The sequence below is a fragment of the Lactuca virosa genome, chromosome 9, assembly GCF_052849685.1.
Source record: "Lactuca virosa cultivar CGN04683 chromosome 9, Lactuca_virosa_CGN04683_v6, whole genome shotgun sequence".
Classification (NCBI taxonomy): domain Eukaryota; kingdom Viridiplantae; phylum Streptophyta; class Magnoliopsida; order Asterales; family Asteraceae; genus Lactuca; species Lactuca virosa.
Genome location: NC_136434.1, coordinates 219,385,930 through 219,403,701, shown reverse-complemented (window position 1 = coordinate 219,403,701; position 17,772 = coordinate 219,385,930).

Genomic DNA, 17,772 nt, shown 5'->3' with positions numbered 1-17,772 from the left:
AGGGCATAGTGATGCTAGCTTCCATACTGATAGGGATAATTTCCGCTCTCAGTCAGGTTGGGTCTTTACCTTAAACGGAGGAGCAATTTCTTGGAAAAGTTCCAAGCAGGAGACAGTGGCTGATTCAACTTACGAATCAGAGTATATAGTGGCAAGCGAGGCAGCAAAGGAGGCTATATAGCTAAAGAACTTCATTGGAGACCTTGGAGTTGTACCAGCTATAAAGGAGCCTATAGAGATTTTCTGTGATAGTGAAAGTGCAGTTGCCTTAGCCAAGGAACCAAGGGATCACGGGAGATCCAGACACATCGACAGAAAATACCATTTCATCAGACATCGAATAGAAGAAGGACTCCTCGTGGCAAAGAGGGTATCATCGGATGAGAACCCGACAGATCCCCTCACGAAGGGACTGGGTAGGGTTAAGCATCTCCAGCATGCGAGGCACATAGGGCTGAAGGATGATATTAGTTTTAGTAGTTAGATAGATTTGAAATGTGTAATGTAATTGACATTTGATGATGAATAAAATTTGTGTTTATTTATGAGTAAAGTGTTGCTATCTTTTGTCAATCGTTTACTATCATTTCATTTTGCATGTTTTGACTTCCAGAATCATTATGTCATTGTATTTCATATTATTCAAATTCGCCACAGTCGGTCATATGTTGGAAGTAGATATGAATCAAGACTGTCATGTAGTTGGTTGTAGATGTCTAAGGTGTTGGACATTGCAAAGTGTTGCTACAACACTCATGAGTGCTCATAAGTTTTGAGTATTGGATTCAACCCACGCTTACTAGTATCACTTCATGGAATTTATCTCGAGTGATTGTGAGACGGTAATATCATATAAGTCTTCAAACCTAGAGATATGACTTGTTGCATATGAGTTGGTTATACATTGATTGTACGAAAACGCATTGGTAACTCGATGTAACATCCAAAAATTTTATGCCAAATTTAAACTTTTCAAGCATAAATAAAACCCAATAGTATTGTTTACAAAAATGTTTTCAATTCATCATTCAATCAGAGTGTCTCAAAAGCCAGATCATAAGGATGAGGAGCGGTACGGTCACGCCTTCGCCTTGCCATTAACTCCTGAAGTACCTGAAACAATAAACTGAAAACTGTAAGCCCGAGGGCTTAATGAGCTACCCCCAAAATACCAATACCACACTGATAATACCATATCCATAATAACCAATCAATCAACATGCATACTGGGCCATCGGCCTGACTTGACCGCCCTACAGGGCCTACAGTCCAACTGAATCTATACCGAGCCTTCGGCATGACTGGACCGCCTCGTGGGCCTATAGTCTCCCGGACCGCTCATATGTGTGTTGGCCTTCAGCACAAAGCAGGACCGCCTCAACCCAAACAACAAGCAAATAACCATGTGCGCATAACTAACATTTACTGGCATATACAAACATCGAACATATCTATCTCACTGATTACCAAACATATCAATCTCTCATAACTAGAGCACTGACCTAGCAGGTTACTAACATATCAATCCCTACGGATCATAAGAGCATAACATACTGTTTATCCTGATTCTGATCTAACGGATCATATCCACATGTAGCATACCATAACAATAACAACTAAAGGGCCGGCCTTGGTGCCTTAGACCCTATTGATATAGTGAGGATAACTCACCTTGCAGATGTCGTCTCGGTAGATAAACTTCAACCCTCGGATCACTGCCACAAACTCCATCACCTATTACCACAGTATAATCACACTCATAAGCCAACTAATCAATCCTGGTCAAAGTCAAAGTCATCAGTCAAGGTCAACAGTCCATGTTGACCTTAACTCGCTGAGTACCCTCGGCTACTCGCCGAGTTCCTTGAAGTACTAACCCACTCGCCGAGTCACCTGAGTGACTCGTCGAGTTCCTTTGGTTTACGATCGAGACCCTAAGGCCACTCGTCAAGCTTCCTTCTTGCAACTCGACAGTTACCCGCGCACACATAAATTGGTGCAACCTCAACCGACTCGCCGAGTTGTTCATCCACTCGTCGTGTCTACAACAATCTTTATCGGACTCGCCGAGTTCATGCCTATCTTCATATGACTCGCCGAGTCGACCATACGACTCGCCGAGTCCCTTCAGTCCTTTTTGCCATACAGACTCATTTGAGCCATGCAGCGGCTCCAAAGTACAGATCCAAGCTTCTAAGGCATGCTTTTCACGTAAAGTTGCAAACTTTACGTGCATGCATAGCTACAAAGGCTCTAAATTTCAAATCCAAGCTCACAATGGGGTTTCATACCCAAGGAAGGCTTCATTCACGCCCAAACCAGAAACTTTATGACTCTAGGACTTAAGAAGGGTCCAGATCTGAAGTTACAACTTCAGATCTAGCCCATAGTCCACCTTATCAACTCAAAGATCCATAAAGGCCCCAAACTCAACCAAAAAGAGATCTAGAAGGGAAAATAAGTAAAGGTGGCGACTTGATACCTCTGGGAGATGCTAACTGAGGTAGATTCTGATTCCCACACTTTCCTTGCTCCAATTCCCTTGTCTTCCAAGTTCCTTTTCTCCAAAGATCTTCCTCCCAAGTTTAATATACACACAATAGAGCACCACACGAGTTAGGGTTTCTTAAGAACTCTCTAGAACTGCAAAGAGGCCAAAGGAGGCTTATGCTTCCTTAAATAGGGTGCAAATGTGATACCCAAATTTTTGCAAAAATTTTAAACTTTTAAACCCATCTTAAATTAAATTAAAACAACTGAAATAGTCATAACATAATCCACCAACTTAATAATCATATAAAATAAGTGCGGAAGTAATAATAATAATAAGGTCCCAACAAAAATAACTAGTAGCGATGTCCCGGTGCTCCATGTCAAGCCTTAGCCTCTTTAATCTTAACACCTGAAAAGTTATAAGGGAAAGAGTAAGCACAAAGCTTAGTGAATTCAAACACAGACATTGTACTAACATTCATATTTACTAACCCTAATCCATTTTCCAATTATAGTTGTATAATAAGGGCAAAGAACGAATCAATGACAATAATACAAGAAGGACTTGTAGGTTTGAACCGCACCGGGAAGATCCCGTATCATTTGGCCCTAGTCACCGCACCTCACGATGAGTATTACGTTGGTGATCTTACCTACCCACCGCACCGGTAAATCCGTATCCTTTGGTGGTGTCCCCATATCCATTTAGTTACATACAGTGCACATGTACGAATTAAAACAATGGTTATATAGCATGCCTTTATAATAAATTCAAATAATCACACACGGGCTAACTAGCAAACGCAAACATCAATACAACGGTGTGAGAGAACTCACCTTGAGTGAGTAGTAAGGATATCTAACAATCAAATAATGCTACCAAGCTTGAGCAAACTTCAAAACCTCACCTAAGAAGGACTAAAGGTTAGAAAGGAGAAGTAATGAAGCTATGAGTTGAGAAAAGAGTAATCACAGCAAGGTCTCTAAAACAGACATGCTGTTCAAAACGGATTTACTCCAAAATCTAAAACAGAAACATAGCTTTAACTAAATTTTATAGGAAACTATGATTGCTCAGGATTCCACAACTATAAAGAACTCATTCTAACTCCAAAAGATGAATTAAATATGAATTTTACAAAATGGTGTATCACTTCTGTCTCCAACAATACAGTCAAGTGATGTTGGCCAATTCTACCCAACTTGTGAGTAGAACTCGTCCAAACCAAAATTAAGAGAAGTAAAGGACATACAAATGAAATTCTCAGAGTTGGAATTTAATGAAAAGCATCTCCCAAACTCCAGATATAAAATTCACATTGTCGACAATCACAGCACTAGCAAAAGCTGGTGACTGCCCACTGATCTGGAGTGTGGATCCATTTTAACCAATTTATAATTGGAAATAACACCCCATCTGCTCCAGATCTTAAATTCATAATATAAGGAACATATAGAAACTTCGAATCACTCTGGATCCTTTTCCAAGCCTTAGAAATGATGAAAACAAAATGACATATCAGAACAGACCCGGATCAGACCTAACAGCAAAGATGCCATTCTTTCCCATAGATAAATCCTTATCAGTGAGGTTGGCCTGCTTAAGAAAGTCAGTCAACTAAATTTGTGAACTTTTGGAACTGGTTTGGGGTCCGTTTGAGTTCTAGAGCTCAAGATATGAATTTTACAAAATGACTACAGATCTGATGGAAAACAGAATCGTAGCCACCCGTGATCCCTTTTTGGCTTATCCGTCCTTCTCCCTTTGAAACACATTTTAAGATGTGTTCATCATCCCAATTTAGTCCCCATGATCATGGTGGTACTAAAAAGGGTTAGGTATCATTAGGATTTCATTTTGCCACAAGATTGTAATAATAATCAACATGAAAATGAACATAAAGCACATAAAATCACCATTCTCCCTTTTAGGGTTTCCATGATCTTTTGCCACATGTAATCCCCTAGATCCATCATCCACCATATATGGGGTGAAGATAAGATCTTGAGATGATGTATAACATACAATTACAAATCAAATAGGAAGGAGAAGAAGTGAAGATGAAATCATAAAACTAGAACAAGGTTATGAATCAAGTTGTAAGAAATGATAAGGAGGTTCATACCAATACGAATCAAGGCTGGAAATGAACAAGAATTAAGCTCCAAACAACAGCCCCTTGGCTGCTCTTGATCCCAAAGAGAGAGAGGACGATTTGAGAGAGAGATGGAGGGTTTAGAGTGTTTTTCTTGTGTGTGTTCCAAATGACTCAATTAACACATTAAGTACTATTTACTAGATGGACTTGCAAATAGGCCCATAGCCCATGGACTTCAATAAAAGGAGTTTACAAGATGATCAAAAGAGTCAAATAACATAAGAAATCAGACATTGGTTAAATAAATTAACCCAAGGTTACAAGGATAATTAAATTAAAATAACCAAACGTACCGAGAAAAACCAGGGCGTTACAACTCTCCCCCACTAAGAACGGACTTCGTCCTCGAAGTCAACGCCTAGAAACAGATCCGGGTAATGAGCCCGCATCTCACATTCCGGTTCCCATGTCCACTCCGAACCCTTCCTATGTTTCCACTGCACCTTAACCAGGTTTATAGTCTTGTTGCGGAGAGCTTTCGTCTTTCGTTCTAAAATAGCGATTGGTTTCTCAACATAATTGAGACGCTCGTCAATCTGTATGTCCTCAAGTGGTATCACAACGGTCTCGTCAACCACGCATTTTCGTAACTGAGACACGTGGAACGTATTATAAATTAGACTAAGCTCGTCAGGCAGCTCTAAACGGTAAGCCACCTTTCCCACACGGGCTATGACCTTGTAGGGTCCAATGAATCGGGGTCCGAGCTTTCCCCGCTTTCGAAATCGAATCACACCTTTCCAGGGGGAGACTTTAAGCAAAACATAATCTCCCACCTGGAACTCAAGATTGGAGCGTCTTTTGTCGGCATAACTTTTCTGACGACTGCTCGCTGTGACCAAATGATCCTGAATCACTTGGATTTTCTCCGTAGTCCGTAGCACGATGTCGGTACTCCCAAGTACCCTCTGCCCAACCTCTCCCCAACAAACGGGCGTCCTGCACTTCCTCCCGTACAAGGCTTCATACGGAGGCATTTTAATGCTAGAGTGATAGCTGTTGTTATAAGAAAACTCAGCTAGATGTAGATGGTCATCCCAACTACCCCCAAAATCAATCGCACATGCCCTAAGCATGTCCTCCAAGGTCTGAATCGTCCGCTCACTCTGCCCTTCTGTCTGCGGATGGAAGGCGGTGCTAAAATGTAATCGTGTGCCCAACTCCTCTTGAAACTTCCTCCAGAACCGAGAAGTAAATCGGGTGTCCCGATCGGAGACGATAGAAACGGGCACCCCATGTAATGAGACAATCTCCCGAACAAAGATCTCGGCTAATTTCTCTGCCGACGAGCTCTCCTTTATAGCCAGAAAGTGAGCACTCTTAGTCAAACGATCAACAATCTCCCATATCGTATCGGCTCCTCGGGCAGTTCTAGGAAGTTTTGTAATGAAGTCCATGGTTAGATGCTCCCATTTCCATTCAGGAATCTCCAATGGTTGCAACTTCCCATGCGGTTTCTGGTGTTCCGCCTTGACCTTCCGACAGGTCATACATTCTTCCACAAATCGAGCCACATCCTTCTTCATTCCATGCCACCAGTAAGCCTCCTGAAGGTCCCGGTACATTTTAGTAGCGCCAGGATGGATAGAAAATTTTGACTTATGAGACTCATCCATTAGGGTTTTCCGATTTCCCCCGGTATATGGAACCCAAACCCTACCGTAGCGAGTCAGCAAACCCCGCCCGTCTCGTTCCATCTTAGGCAACTCTTTCCCAATCTTCTCACGCCTGATGTTTTCCTCCAGTATTGCCGTCTTTTGGGCGTCCTGGATTAGATCTAACAAAGACGACACCATCGTGATCCGGAGACACTTAGCTCGAATCGGTTCGGCAGATTGTTTACGACTGAGAGCATCAGCTATCACATTAGCTTTACCGGGGTGGTAGTGAATTTCACAATCATAATCTTTTACCACATCCAACCATCTGATCTGCCTCATGTTCAAATCCCGCTGCTCGGACAAATATTTCAGACTCTTATGGTCAGTGTATATGATAAACTTCACTCCATAGAGATAGTGTCTCCAAATCTTAAGAGCGAAAACAACAGCCCCAAGCTCCAAATCATGAGTGGGGTAGTTTCGTTCGTGGGGTTTCAGCTGTCGGGAGGCATAGGCTATCACCCTATCTCGTTGCATTAACACGGCACCAAGACCCTGAAGCGATGCATCACAGTAAACCACCATATCCTCAACCCCATCAGGTAAGGCCAAAATCGGAGCATCACACAATCGTTTCCTTAACTCATCAAACGCCAGCTGCTGCTCAGGTCCCCAAACAAATTTCACTGATTTCTTGGTCAATCGGGTGAGCGGTAAGGCGATTTTAGAGAAATTTTCAATGAACCTCCGGTAATAACCGGCTAAACCCAAGAAACTGCGAATTTCAGAAGGTGATTTTGGAATCTTCCATTGTTTAACCGCATTAACCTTGGCTTGATCGACCTTAATACCGTGTTTGTTTACCACATGCCCCAAGAACTGAACTTCTTCCAACCAAAATTCACATTTTGAGAATTTAGCATAAAGCCTTTCTCTTGCCAGAGTTTCCAGAATCTCCCGAAGGTGTTGCTCATGCTCCTCTTTGCTCTTAGAATAGACCAAGATATCATCTATGAACACTATGACCGAACGGTCAAGCATCGGGCTACACACCCGGTTCATGAGATCCATAAACGCTGCGGGTGCATTGGTGAGCCCAAAAGGCATCACCACGAACTCAAAGTGCCCATAACGAGTACGGAATGCTGTTTTCTCAATGTCTTCTTCACGAACCCGCATCTGATGGTAACCGGAACGTAAATCAATCTTGGAAAACCAAGACGCTCCCTGAAGCTGATCGAAAAGATCGTCAATACGTGGCAACGGGTACCTATTCTTTATCGTGCGCTTGTTTAGCTCCCTATAATCAATACACATTCGCTGGGATCCATCTTTCTTCTTCACAAAGAGAATAGGAGCACCCCAAGGCGAGCAGGTTGGCCGTATAAACCCTTTATCACTTAGTTCTTGAAGTTGATCTTGGAGCTCTTTCATTTCAGGTGGTGCCAAGCGGTAAGGAGATTTCGCTACCGGAGTCGCACCTGGCACCAAATCAATGCGATACTCCACTTGCCGAATAGGTGGCAAGCCAGGGAGTTCCTCCAGAAAGACATCGCTGAAGTCGGAAACGATAGGAACGTCGTCTAGTGCTATAGCAGAAGAGCAAGAAGCCATAGCCAGGCGGGGAATGTCCCCCTGAATAATAAGTTCTCCACCTCTAGGGTTTCGAACACGAACTTGCTTATTACGACAGTGGATTTCCGCATCAAACGCATCAAGCCAATCCATGCCTACGATAACACAGAGCTCTCGCATCGCAATAGGGATAAGATCAATAGGGAATTCAACTCCAGAAAACTCGAGAGTGCAACCCCGATAAACATCGGTGACATAAATAGTGCGGTTGTCGGCAACTTCGACAACCATTGGGCGAGCCAATTTTCCAATACTACGCCCCAAACGATTAATAAACGCGCGAGATACGAAAGAATGGGTAGCACCGCTATCAAATATAACAACAGCGGGCTCGGAATCTAGCAAATAAGTGCCTGATTCACCACATACAATCATGTAAACAATTCTAACTACCATTTATTAAATAATGCTAGGAGAGAAAGGAAAAAAAAAGAAATTTACCTGCCACTGTCGCGGTAATCACCGGCTCATCCGCAGTCATCTGGTGAGCACGACCTCGTGTCACCATAGTGGGTCCCTTAGAAGACGATGCAATTGCAGGATTTGTACCCCCGCCTCCTTTACCAGCCTTCAACTTCGGGCATTCGGGCTTCTTGTGTCCCGTCTCGTTGCAGTGATAGCAGACGAGAGCAGCAGAAGCAATCTGAGGAACTGCACTCGCTGGGGGAGCCCTACAATTCTTCCAATGATGCCCTGGCTTTTTGTAGTTGTAGCATATCAACAGATTTTTCTCGCCCTGACCTGAAGATGGCCTGTACTCATACCTTGAATTACCACCTTGCTTTTGCTTCTTCTGGGCATCTCCGGATGTCTTGGAGGAGGTGTCATTCGCCTTCCTCTTGGACTGGGTCTGCAACTCGATTTCCCTCGTCCTTGCTGCATCCATGATCGCGGATAAAGTCGGGAACTCCTGCATGCTAACGAATTCCTGAATCTCGGTACGTAGAATGGCAGTGTATCGGCTGACCAACCAGGCCTCGTTCCCAGCAAACGAGGGACAAAAAGATGGCATCTCCAAGAACTTGGCGTTCAGGTCGCTAACGGACTCGGTAGTCTGCTGTAAGGCCATGAACTCTTGCTGCATCCGCTGCTGCTCCACCTTAGGCACATATTGTGCCTCGAACCTCTCCACAAATTGGGCCCAAGACATGGCCCTCAATTCTTCTTCGTTTAATAGAGCGGTGATGGTGTTCCACCATGTCTTTCCCCTTTTCCGCAGCTGATTCATGGCGATCACAACTTTGTACAGGTCCAGACACCCAACAGTCATGAAGGCGCCCTCAACATCTGACACCCAGTGCTTAGCAGCAACTGGTTCGGATTCACTGTTCCAAAGAGGAGGGCTACACTTGCTGAACTTCTCGAAGTAGTATGCCGAATCCCGAACGGGCGGAGCCGGTAACGCTCCCCCGGGAATGGCTGCGAGGCGCTCATCCAGAAGAGCACCGACTTGGTTGATTATGTCATTAGTCACACCCGGGATTAGTTCGTTGAAAGCGTTATTGAATTCCTCAGCGATAATCTCCCTAACTTGCTCCATTTGGAGCTGATTAAGTCGAGCAGGCGGAGCCATCTGTATCCGCAGAAGGAGGAAAATATTTAGAAATAATTCAGCCTAGATATTTCTAGGAAGACGAAACACTCAGCTTGCCGAAAATTTCTTAACCTTGCCCCGACCCGAAACCGGCACTGATGTTTCAAATAGTAGGGGCCCTTCTACTACCTTCCACACAAGTTCCAATTTCGCATTCACGTCTAGTTTCAAAATTTCCAGCTCGCTCTAGCCGTTAATTTTACAACTCTCTCACATGTTAACCTTAAATAAGTGTGTAATCTAACATTTTAAGACTAGTAGAATCCAATTCATAGTCAACAATTTAACATAAACATTTAACATAAGAAATAAGGCTTACTTGGCTGGCCGACTGGCACACCGCGACATCTTCCACTACTAGTCTTCAGAAAGTTTGAAAAATATTTTAAAAAGAAAATAAACTCTTATAGAGCCTCAAATTTGAGTCTAGAACATCCACAAGAATGCCTAGTTCCCTCAAACTGTGGCTCTGATACCAACTTGTGACACCCAAATTTTTGCAAAAATTTTAAACTTTTAAACCCATCTTAAATTAAATTAAAACAACTGAAATAGTCATAACATAATCCACCAACTTAATAATCATATAAAATAAGTGCAAAAGTAATAATAATAATAAGGTCCCAACAAAAATAACTAGTAGCGATGTCCCGGTGCTCCATGTCAAGCCTTAGCCTCTTTAATCTTAACACCTGAAAAGTTATAAGGGAAAGCGTAAGCACAAAGCTTAGTGAATTCAAACACAGACATTGTACTAACATTCATATTTACTAACCCTAATCCATTTTCCAATTATAGTTGTATAACAAGGGCAAAGAACGAATCAATGACAATAATACAAGAAGGACTTGTAGGTTTGAACCGCACCGGGAAGATCCCGTATCATTTGGCCCTAGTCACCGCACCTCACGATGAGTATTACGTTGGTGATCTTACCTACCCACCGCACCGGTAAATCCGTATCCTTTGGTGGTGTCCCCATATCCATTTAGTTACATACAGTGCACATGTACGAATTAAAACAATGGTTATATAGCATGCCTTTATAATAAATTCAAATAATCACACACGGGCTAACTAGCAAACGCAAACATCAATACAACGGTGTGAGAGAACTCACCTTGAGTGAGTAGTAAGGATATCTAACAATCAAATAATGCTACCAAGCTTGAGAAAACTTCAAAACCTCACCTAAGAAGGACTAAAGGTTAGAAAGGAGAAGTAATGAAGCTATGAGTTGAGAAAAGAGTAATCACAGCAAGGTCTCTAAAACAGACCTGCTGTTCAAAACGGATTTACTCCAAAATCTAAAACAGAAACATAGCTTTTACTAAATTTTATAGGAAACTATGATTGCTCAGGATTCCACAACTATAAAGAACTCATTCTAACTCCAAAAGATGAATTAAATATGAATTTTACAAAATGGTGTATCACTTCTGTCTCCAACAATACAGTCAAGTGATGTTGGCCAATTCTACCCAACTTGTGAGTAGAACTCGTCCAAACCAAAATTAAGAGAAGTAAAGGACATACAAATGAAATTCTCAGAGTTGAAATTTAATGAAAAGCATCTCCCAAACTCCAGATATAAAATTCACATTGTGGACAATCACAGCACTAGCAAAAGCTGGTGACTGCCCACTGATCTGGAGTGTGGATCCATTTTAACCAATTTATAATTGGAAATAACACCCCATCTGCTCCAGATCTTAAATTCATAATATAAGGAACATATAGAAACTTGGAATCACTCTGGATCCTTTTCCAAGCCTTAGAAATGATGAAAACAAAATGACATATCAGAACAGACCCGGATCAGACCTAACAACAAAGATGCCATTCTTTCCCATAGATAAAGTCCTTATCAGTGAGGTTGGCCTGCTTAAGAAAGTCAGTCAACTAAATTTGTGAACTTTTGGAACTGGTTTGGGGTCCGTTTGAGTTCTAGAGCTCAAGATATGAATTTTACAAAATGACTACAGATCTGATGGAAAACAGAATCGTAGCCACCCGTGATCCCTTTTTGGCTTATCCGTCCTTCTCCCTTTGAAACACATTTTAAGATGTGTTCATCATCCCAATTTAGTCCCCATGATCATGGTGGTACTAAAAAGGGTTAGGTATCATTAGGATTTCATTTTGCCACAAGATTGTAATAATAATCAACATGAAAATGAACATAAAGCACATAAAATCACCATTCTCCCTTTTAGGGTTTCCATGATCTTTTGCCACATGTAATCCCCTAGATCCATCATCCACCATATATGGGGTGAAGATAGGATCTTGAGATGATGTATAACATACAATTACAAATCAAATAGGAAGGAGAAGAAGTGAAGATGAAATCATAAAACTAGAACAAGGTTATGAATCAAGTTGTAAGAAATGATAAGGAGGTTCATACCAATACGAATCAAGGCTGGAAATGAACAAGAATTAAGCTCCAAACAACAGCCCCTTGGCTGCTCTTGATCCCAAAGAGAGAGAGGACGATTTGAGAGAGAGATGGAGGGCTTAGAGTGTTTTTCTTGTGTGTGTTCCAAATGACTCAATTAACACATTAAGTACTATTTACTAGATGGACTTGCAAATAGGCCCATAGCCCATGGACTTCAATAAAAGGAGTTTACAAGATGATCAAAAGAGTCCAATAACATAAGAAATCAGACATTGGTTAAATAAATTAACTCAAGGTTACAAGGATAATTAAATTAAAATAACCAAACGTACCGAGAAAAACCGGGGCGTTACAGCAAAACCCCGGGATTTAGGGTTTCCTATGCCAGCTCCTACTCGTCGAGTCCCTTCATGGACTCGACGAGTAGGTCACTAAACACGCGTACCAAGCCTGTTGCTACTCGACGAGTAGGGCAACCAACTCGTCGAGTAGGCCTTGAAACCAAATAAACTCTTATTTAAACAATACCTGAGAATCGGGGCGTTACAATTCTCCCCCACTTGAACTAGACTTCGCCCTCGAAGTCTGCTGGAATAAACAACGCCGGGTAATGCTCCCGCATTTCCGCCTCCGGCTCCCACGTCCACTTGGATCCTCTCTGATGCTCCCACTGCACTTTTACCAAAGGTATTTCTTTGTTCCGCAAAATCTTCTTCTTCCTTTCCAAGATGGCTACAGGCCTCTCCACATAATTCAGGTGCTCATCGACCTGTATATCATCCAGCGATACTACTGCCTCCTGATCTGTAATACACTTTCGCAAATGCGAAACATGGAACGTGCTAAATTCGGCTGAGCTCCTCAGGTAGCTCTAGCCTATAAGCCACTCTGCCAACCCTGGCAATGATCCTGAACGGCCCAATATAACGGGGACCCAATTTTCCCCTCTTCCTGAAGCGGATCACACCCTTCCAGGGCGAGACCTTCCTGAAGCGGATCACACCCTTCCAGGGCGAGACCTTCAGCACCCGCTGTCTGATCTGCTGGATCTTTTCGGTAGTCTGCAACACTACCTCTGTCCATCCCATCTCTCTGTGTCCAACTTCACCCCAACAGACCAGGGTTCTACATCTCCGACCATACAACAGCTCAAAAGGCGCGGCGCCAATACTGGAATGATAGCTGTTGTTGTAGGCGAACTCTGCCAGCGGTAGGTGAGAATCCCAGATCCCACCGAAATCAATAACACACGCCCTCAACATATCCTCGAGGGTCTGAATGGTCCGCTCGCTCTGACTGTCGGTCTGCAGATGAAATGCTGTACTAAAGTGCAGCCGCGTACCCAGTTCCTCGTGGAACTTCTTGTTGGGTTATGAGCATTCTAACACTCCTAAGTGTACATGCAACCCTAAATACCTTGGATCTATGTTTTCTCTATTATACATACAATTATGAACATCCAAGGTATTATCCTAATCTAGCATACAAAATAATAAATATAACAAGATAGAATACATACCTCTTTGATGTAGAATGTCTTCATGAAGCTTGAGTGCCTAGTGCCCCAAGTGTGACACCTCAAATGGTTCACACAACACCAAATACACTTGGAATAACTTGAGAGAAACTTGAACACTCCTTGAAATTCGTCTAGCCCTCACACTCACACATTAGTGCACGATTTCTTGAGCCATGGGATTCTTTTATATGGTGGCTATTAGGGTTACACCATGTAACTCATAACTTTACCCATTCCTTATGCTCCATGGATTTTAACCTCCATGGAGTATCCATGGGTCACCCCATGGACTTAGTCCAACATAAGGAATCTTGGATCACAAGCCCACATATATAAGAATGAATGATTTACACAATCAACCCATATATTTAATTAGTCTCCTTTTGATCACTTAATTAATTCCAAATTAATTCTTGATCAATACTAATTAAATAACCTTATTAATATATTAGAACTTATAATATATTAACCAACCTTAAGTGTTATTTCTCTCATTATAGTCTATCCAAATGCATGATGCCATGCAACCCAAATGGACCATGCCGGGTCGGGTCAAGTCTTACCAATTATAGTTATGGACTTAGACATTAATCCAACAGTCTCCCACTTGGATAAGTCTAAAACTATTATTGCGTATGACTTCAGGAACCGATCAGCAATCGTAGCTCTCAAAAGCTTCTGTCGAACTCTGACCTTGTCGATGAACTCTGACCTTTGTCAATGACTTGTCCATTAGATAAGGGATCATATATTCCTCCATTCTAGATATCATATGGACTGAGACATGGATTATCAATCATTCTCTCTGTCCATTTGTTGTTTCCCGATTTCCGATTCATGATGACTGACTGATTGAACAAATCAAATCAGTCCTGGCTTGGCCAAGCACTCACATGTATCATCTTTAAATCATCGAGGGGCCCACATATATCGCTTTTATCCCGAAGGTAAAAGGAATGGATAAACTTCGACTCATATGGCTTGTTCTACTACCTGTTGAATCATACACAAAGGCACGTTTTATAACATCGAGTTACCAATGCGTTTTCGTGCAATCAATGTATAACCAACTCATAGTAACAACTCATATCTCTAGGTTTGAAGAATATAAGATATTATCGTCTCATGATCACTCGTGATAAAATCCATGAAGTGATTCAAATGAGCACGGGTTGAATCCAATACTCAGAACTTATGAGCACTCATGAGTGTTGTAGCACCACTTTGTCCACCAACTTGGACCTCTACAAACCAACCCATGACAGTCTTGATTCATATCTACTTCCAACATATGACCGACTGTGGATGGTTTGAATAACTTAATCATTCAGGAAGAGCGACTTAGTTATTCTGGAAGTCAAAACATGCAAAGTGAAACACAAGAATAAATGAATCAAATATGGTATCAAACCCTATGAATATAAATAAACACTTTTATTGATCACCATACTGATTACTCATTATTCATTGTTTCGGTTTTATCAACTTTATACTTGAATTTAAAACAATAGTTGTCCCATGCTCCAAGCATGTACACTATGTTTTCTAAACACTAGTCATGCCATACACCAAGTATGCATACTATGTTTGTCTATGATCTTTACTTTGTAAAATAGATCAATTGAACATCACTCCAATGATCCTCTTTTCACAGTCCCAAATCCTTACTGCAAATGCAAGAATTCCAAATTCATGTCATTTACTGAAATTTGTTAGATTCTAAACTTATATGCATTGATCCTCTTAATGATTATGCACGAAGTCAGAAAGACTTGACAACAATCATTACAGAGCATTCCAAAGGAGATCAGCTCCTTGGAAACATCCTTCTTTCATTATGTTTCCTAATCTTACACATATTGAATAATTTCTAACTTTGAAACATTTCCATATTCCATTTTGACTATCACTTCTGAACAAGAGTTGCCTCCTTACAGATTATGTCAATATGGTCCTTCCAGAATTAACATTATACTTCCAACTGTCCTTGAGCAACCAATCTTTGGTAAACTTTAGATTGTCCTCGACAATTGCTTAATCATTTTAGTCATATCCAATTCTAGACCTTTTCCCTTCATAATGCCCCAGGCATTTGGAAAATTTTAGAAAGGATGAATATAGCACATGTAATCGATCCTATATCCGAAGCATATGGGACACGATTCATGATGTCTCACATAAAGACTAAACCAGTCTTTTGCTATAATATTTCCATTTCAATTTGCCAAGTTCTCAAAATTCAGATTATGAAAAGGGATGCCGTAATCATAATCGAATTTTAGAACGCAAATAATGGACCCATATATAGAATTTCCTTATGTTGAGCCATTCCAACATGAAATTCATATATATATCCTTGATTAAATACGATTAAAATCTCAATCTAAGCTTTTAGAATTGAAATGAAGTATAATTTCCTCTCCCTTAATTATAGCAAAACAACTTTTTCAACCCCTGCAACCTCACGAATTGAAACTTTTGTTTTCTATAATTAACATTGCTAACTTGCAACCTTTGTCATAATTATCATGCTCCCACTAACATGATGATTATTAGCATAACACTTATGATCCCACTAGCTTTGACATGTACTCAGAAATCAGCTGACTTTCTTACCAAAGTTCAGATTTCTGATACTAGATTGTTTTGATAAAACTTTATCAAAATCATACACCTCTCTTAGATAGCTCACATGTGTGTCTAAACAATTTTAGAACTATGAAAAGGGATGTCGTAATCATAGTCTCAATTGTTTAGACCTTTGCCACTTCTCACAAGTCCATGTTAGTGTGCCGGTAAACCACACACGCTCCACTAACGACTTTGAGAATGCAAATATCACAATTGCTATCTAGCTAAAATCTACTTAGCGAAAGTGTTTCCTCACCATCATTTTCATGAATCGGAGAGAAACCTTATGACACTTAGATTTAATAGTATATGTGTTCTTATCCATGTGAATTTGTCAAAACCATAATCACAAGACAAGGTTAGTGACAAATCCAAACTCATATTGATTAAACTTGTGCAATCTTAAATTCTTGCCATTTGGCAGCTCAGGTGCTTGCCATTGCTTCCAAGTAGTTGTGCAACCAATTGAGAACTCTCAGAACTCCTATGCAAAGCCAACTTGAATAGGCACAAAAATTTCAACACGATAGGTTATAAACCTCAAGTTGTGTGCTAGTGAAGGACTTTAGGTTTTATTCTTGATTAAATCTTGAAACTTTCAAGAGCTTTAAGACTCCCACTGTCCTCTTGACATATAAGACTCCCTTGTCAAATATTCAAGAGATAGTGCGGATTCTTTATCAAGACTAACACTTTACACAATTGGCCTAAGTTGGTCTCTGTTTTATCCAAAACATCACAACTTACCAATTTCAAATGTACAAGAGTAGATAACCTTTTACTCTTACATTTGACTAGTATTAACAAACCCTGTTTAAGATATGTCACTCAAGTTACAATCTTGGAGTATGACTCTAAGAATTGTTTTGGAACGAAGTATGACTCATCTTTTTGATTTAACCATTTCAACAATTCATGACTCCTCTTCTTAGTCATATGAATGCACTAAGATGACTTTAGAGGACCAATTGTGATATGGTATCTTAATCATTAAGATGATCATAAACATGATACTAAAGTACTCTCCCATCTTTTCAGATTTGAGAAACTTTTATCTTTCTGCCATACTTTGATTCTTCTTATTCGTTCTGTCTCACATTGAAACTTCTCCAATGCTACAGACTTATACTTAAACTTATAAGTATAACCATATTTACTGAACTTAAGTAAATCATGACGAATAGTCTTCTTGATCTTTTGTGGTGGACTTGACCAGTGCACAAGAATGTGTACTCAATCCCTTAGTCCTTTCCTTATTCACATAAGGAATTAGTCTTAATTTTCCAAGCTGAAAGTTCTCATTCATCATACTATACAACTTGCATGATTCCAAGTTTCGGTCCAATTGAACCTTGGGTGATGAGAATCTTTCCTTATTTGGTAATATTAGACACTACCACAACCGAAAAAATCAAATCCATTTTTCCAATATTGCTATCAATGGAATCTTATAAGCAACAACTTTTCACAAATGCCATTGTAAGGATACTTAAAATAAATAAAATCAAAACCTTTTTCTTTTATTTTAAAACTTTGCGGAAAAACTTATCCTTACAATCCATATGAAAACCTTGTTGTTATCTATTCCTAAGCAATATAAATATCATAACTCTTAAGTAATAGCCCAAAATTCTGATCACCGAACCATGCGATTGAAATCCATCTTCGCGATCAGAATCAGCATGTACTTAATAGAGTTAGACAATGGACTTTACCTGAAGTAGAGCCAAACTTAT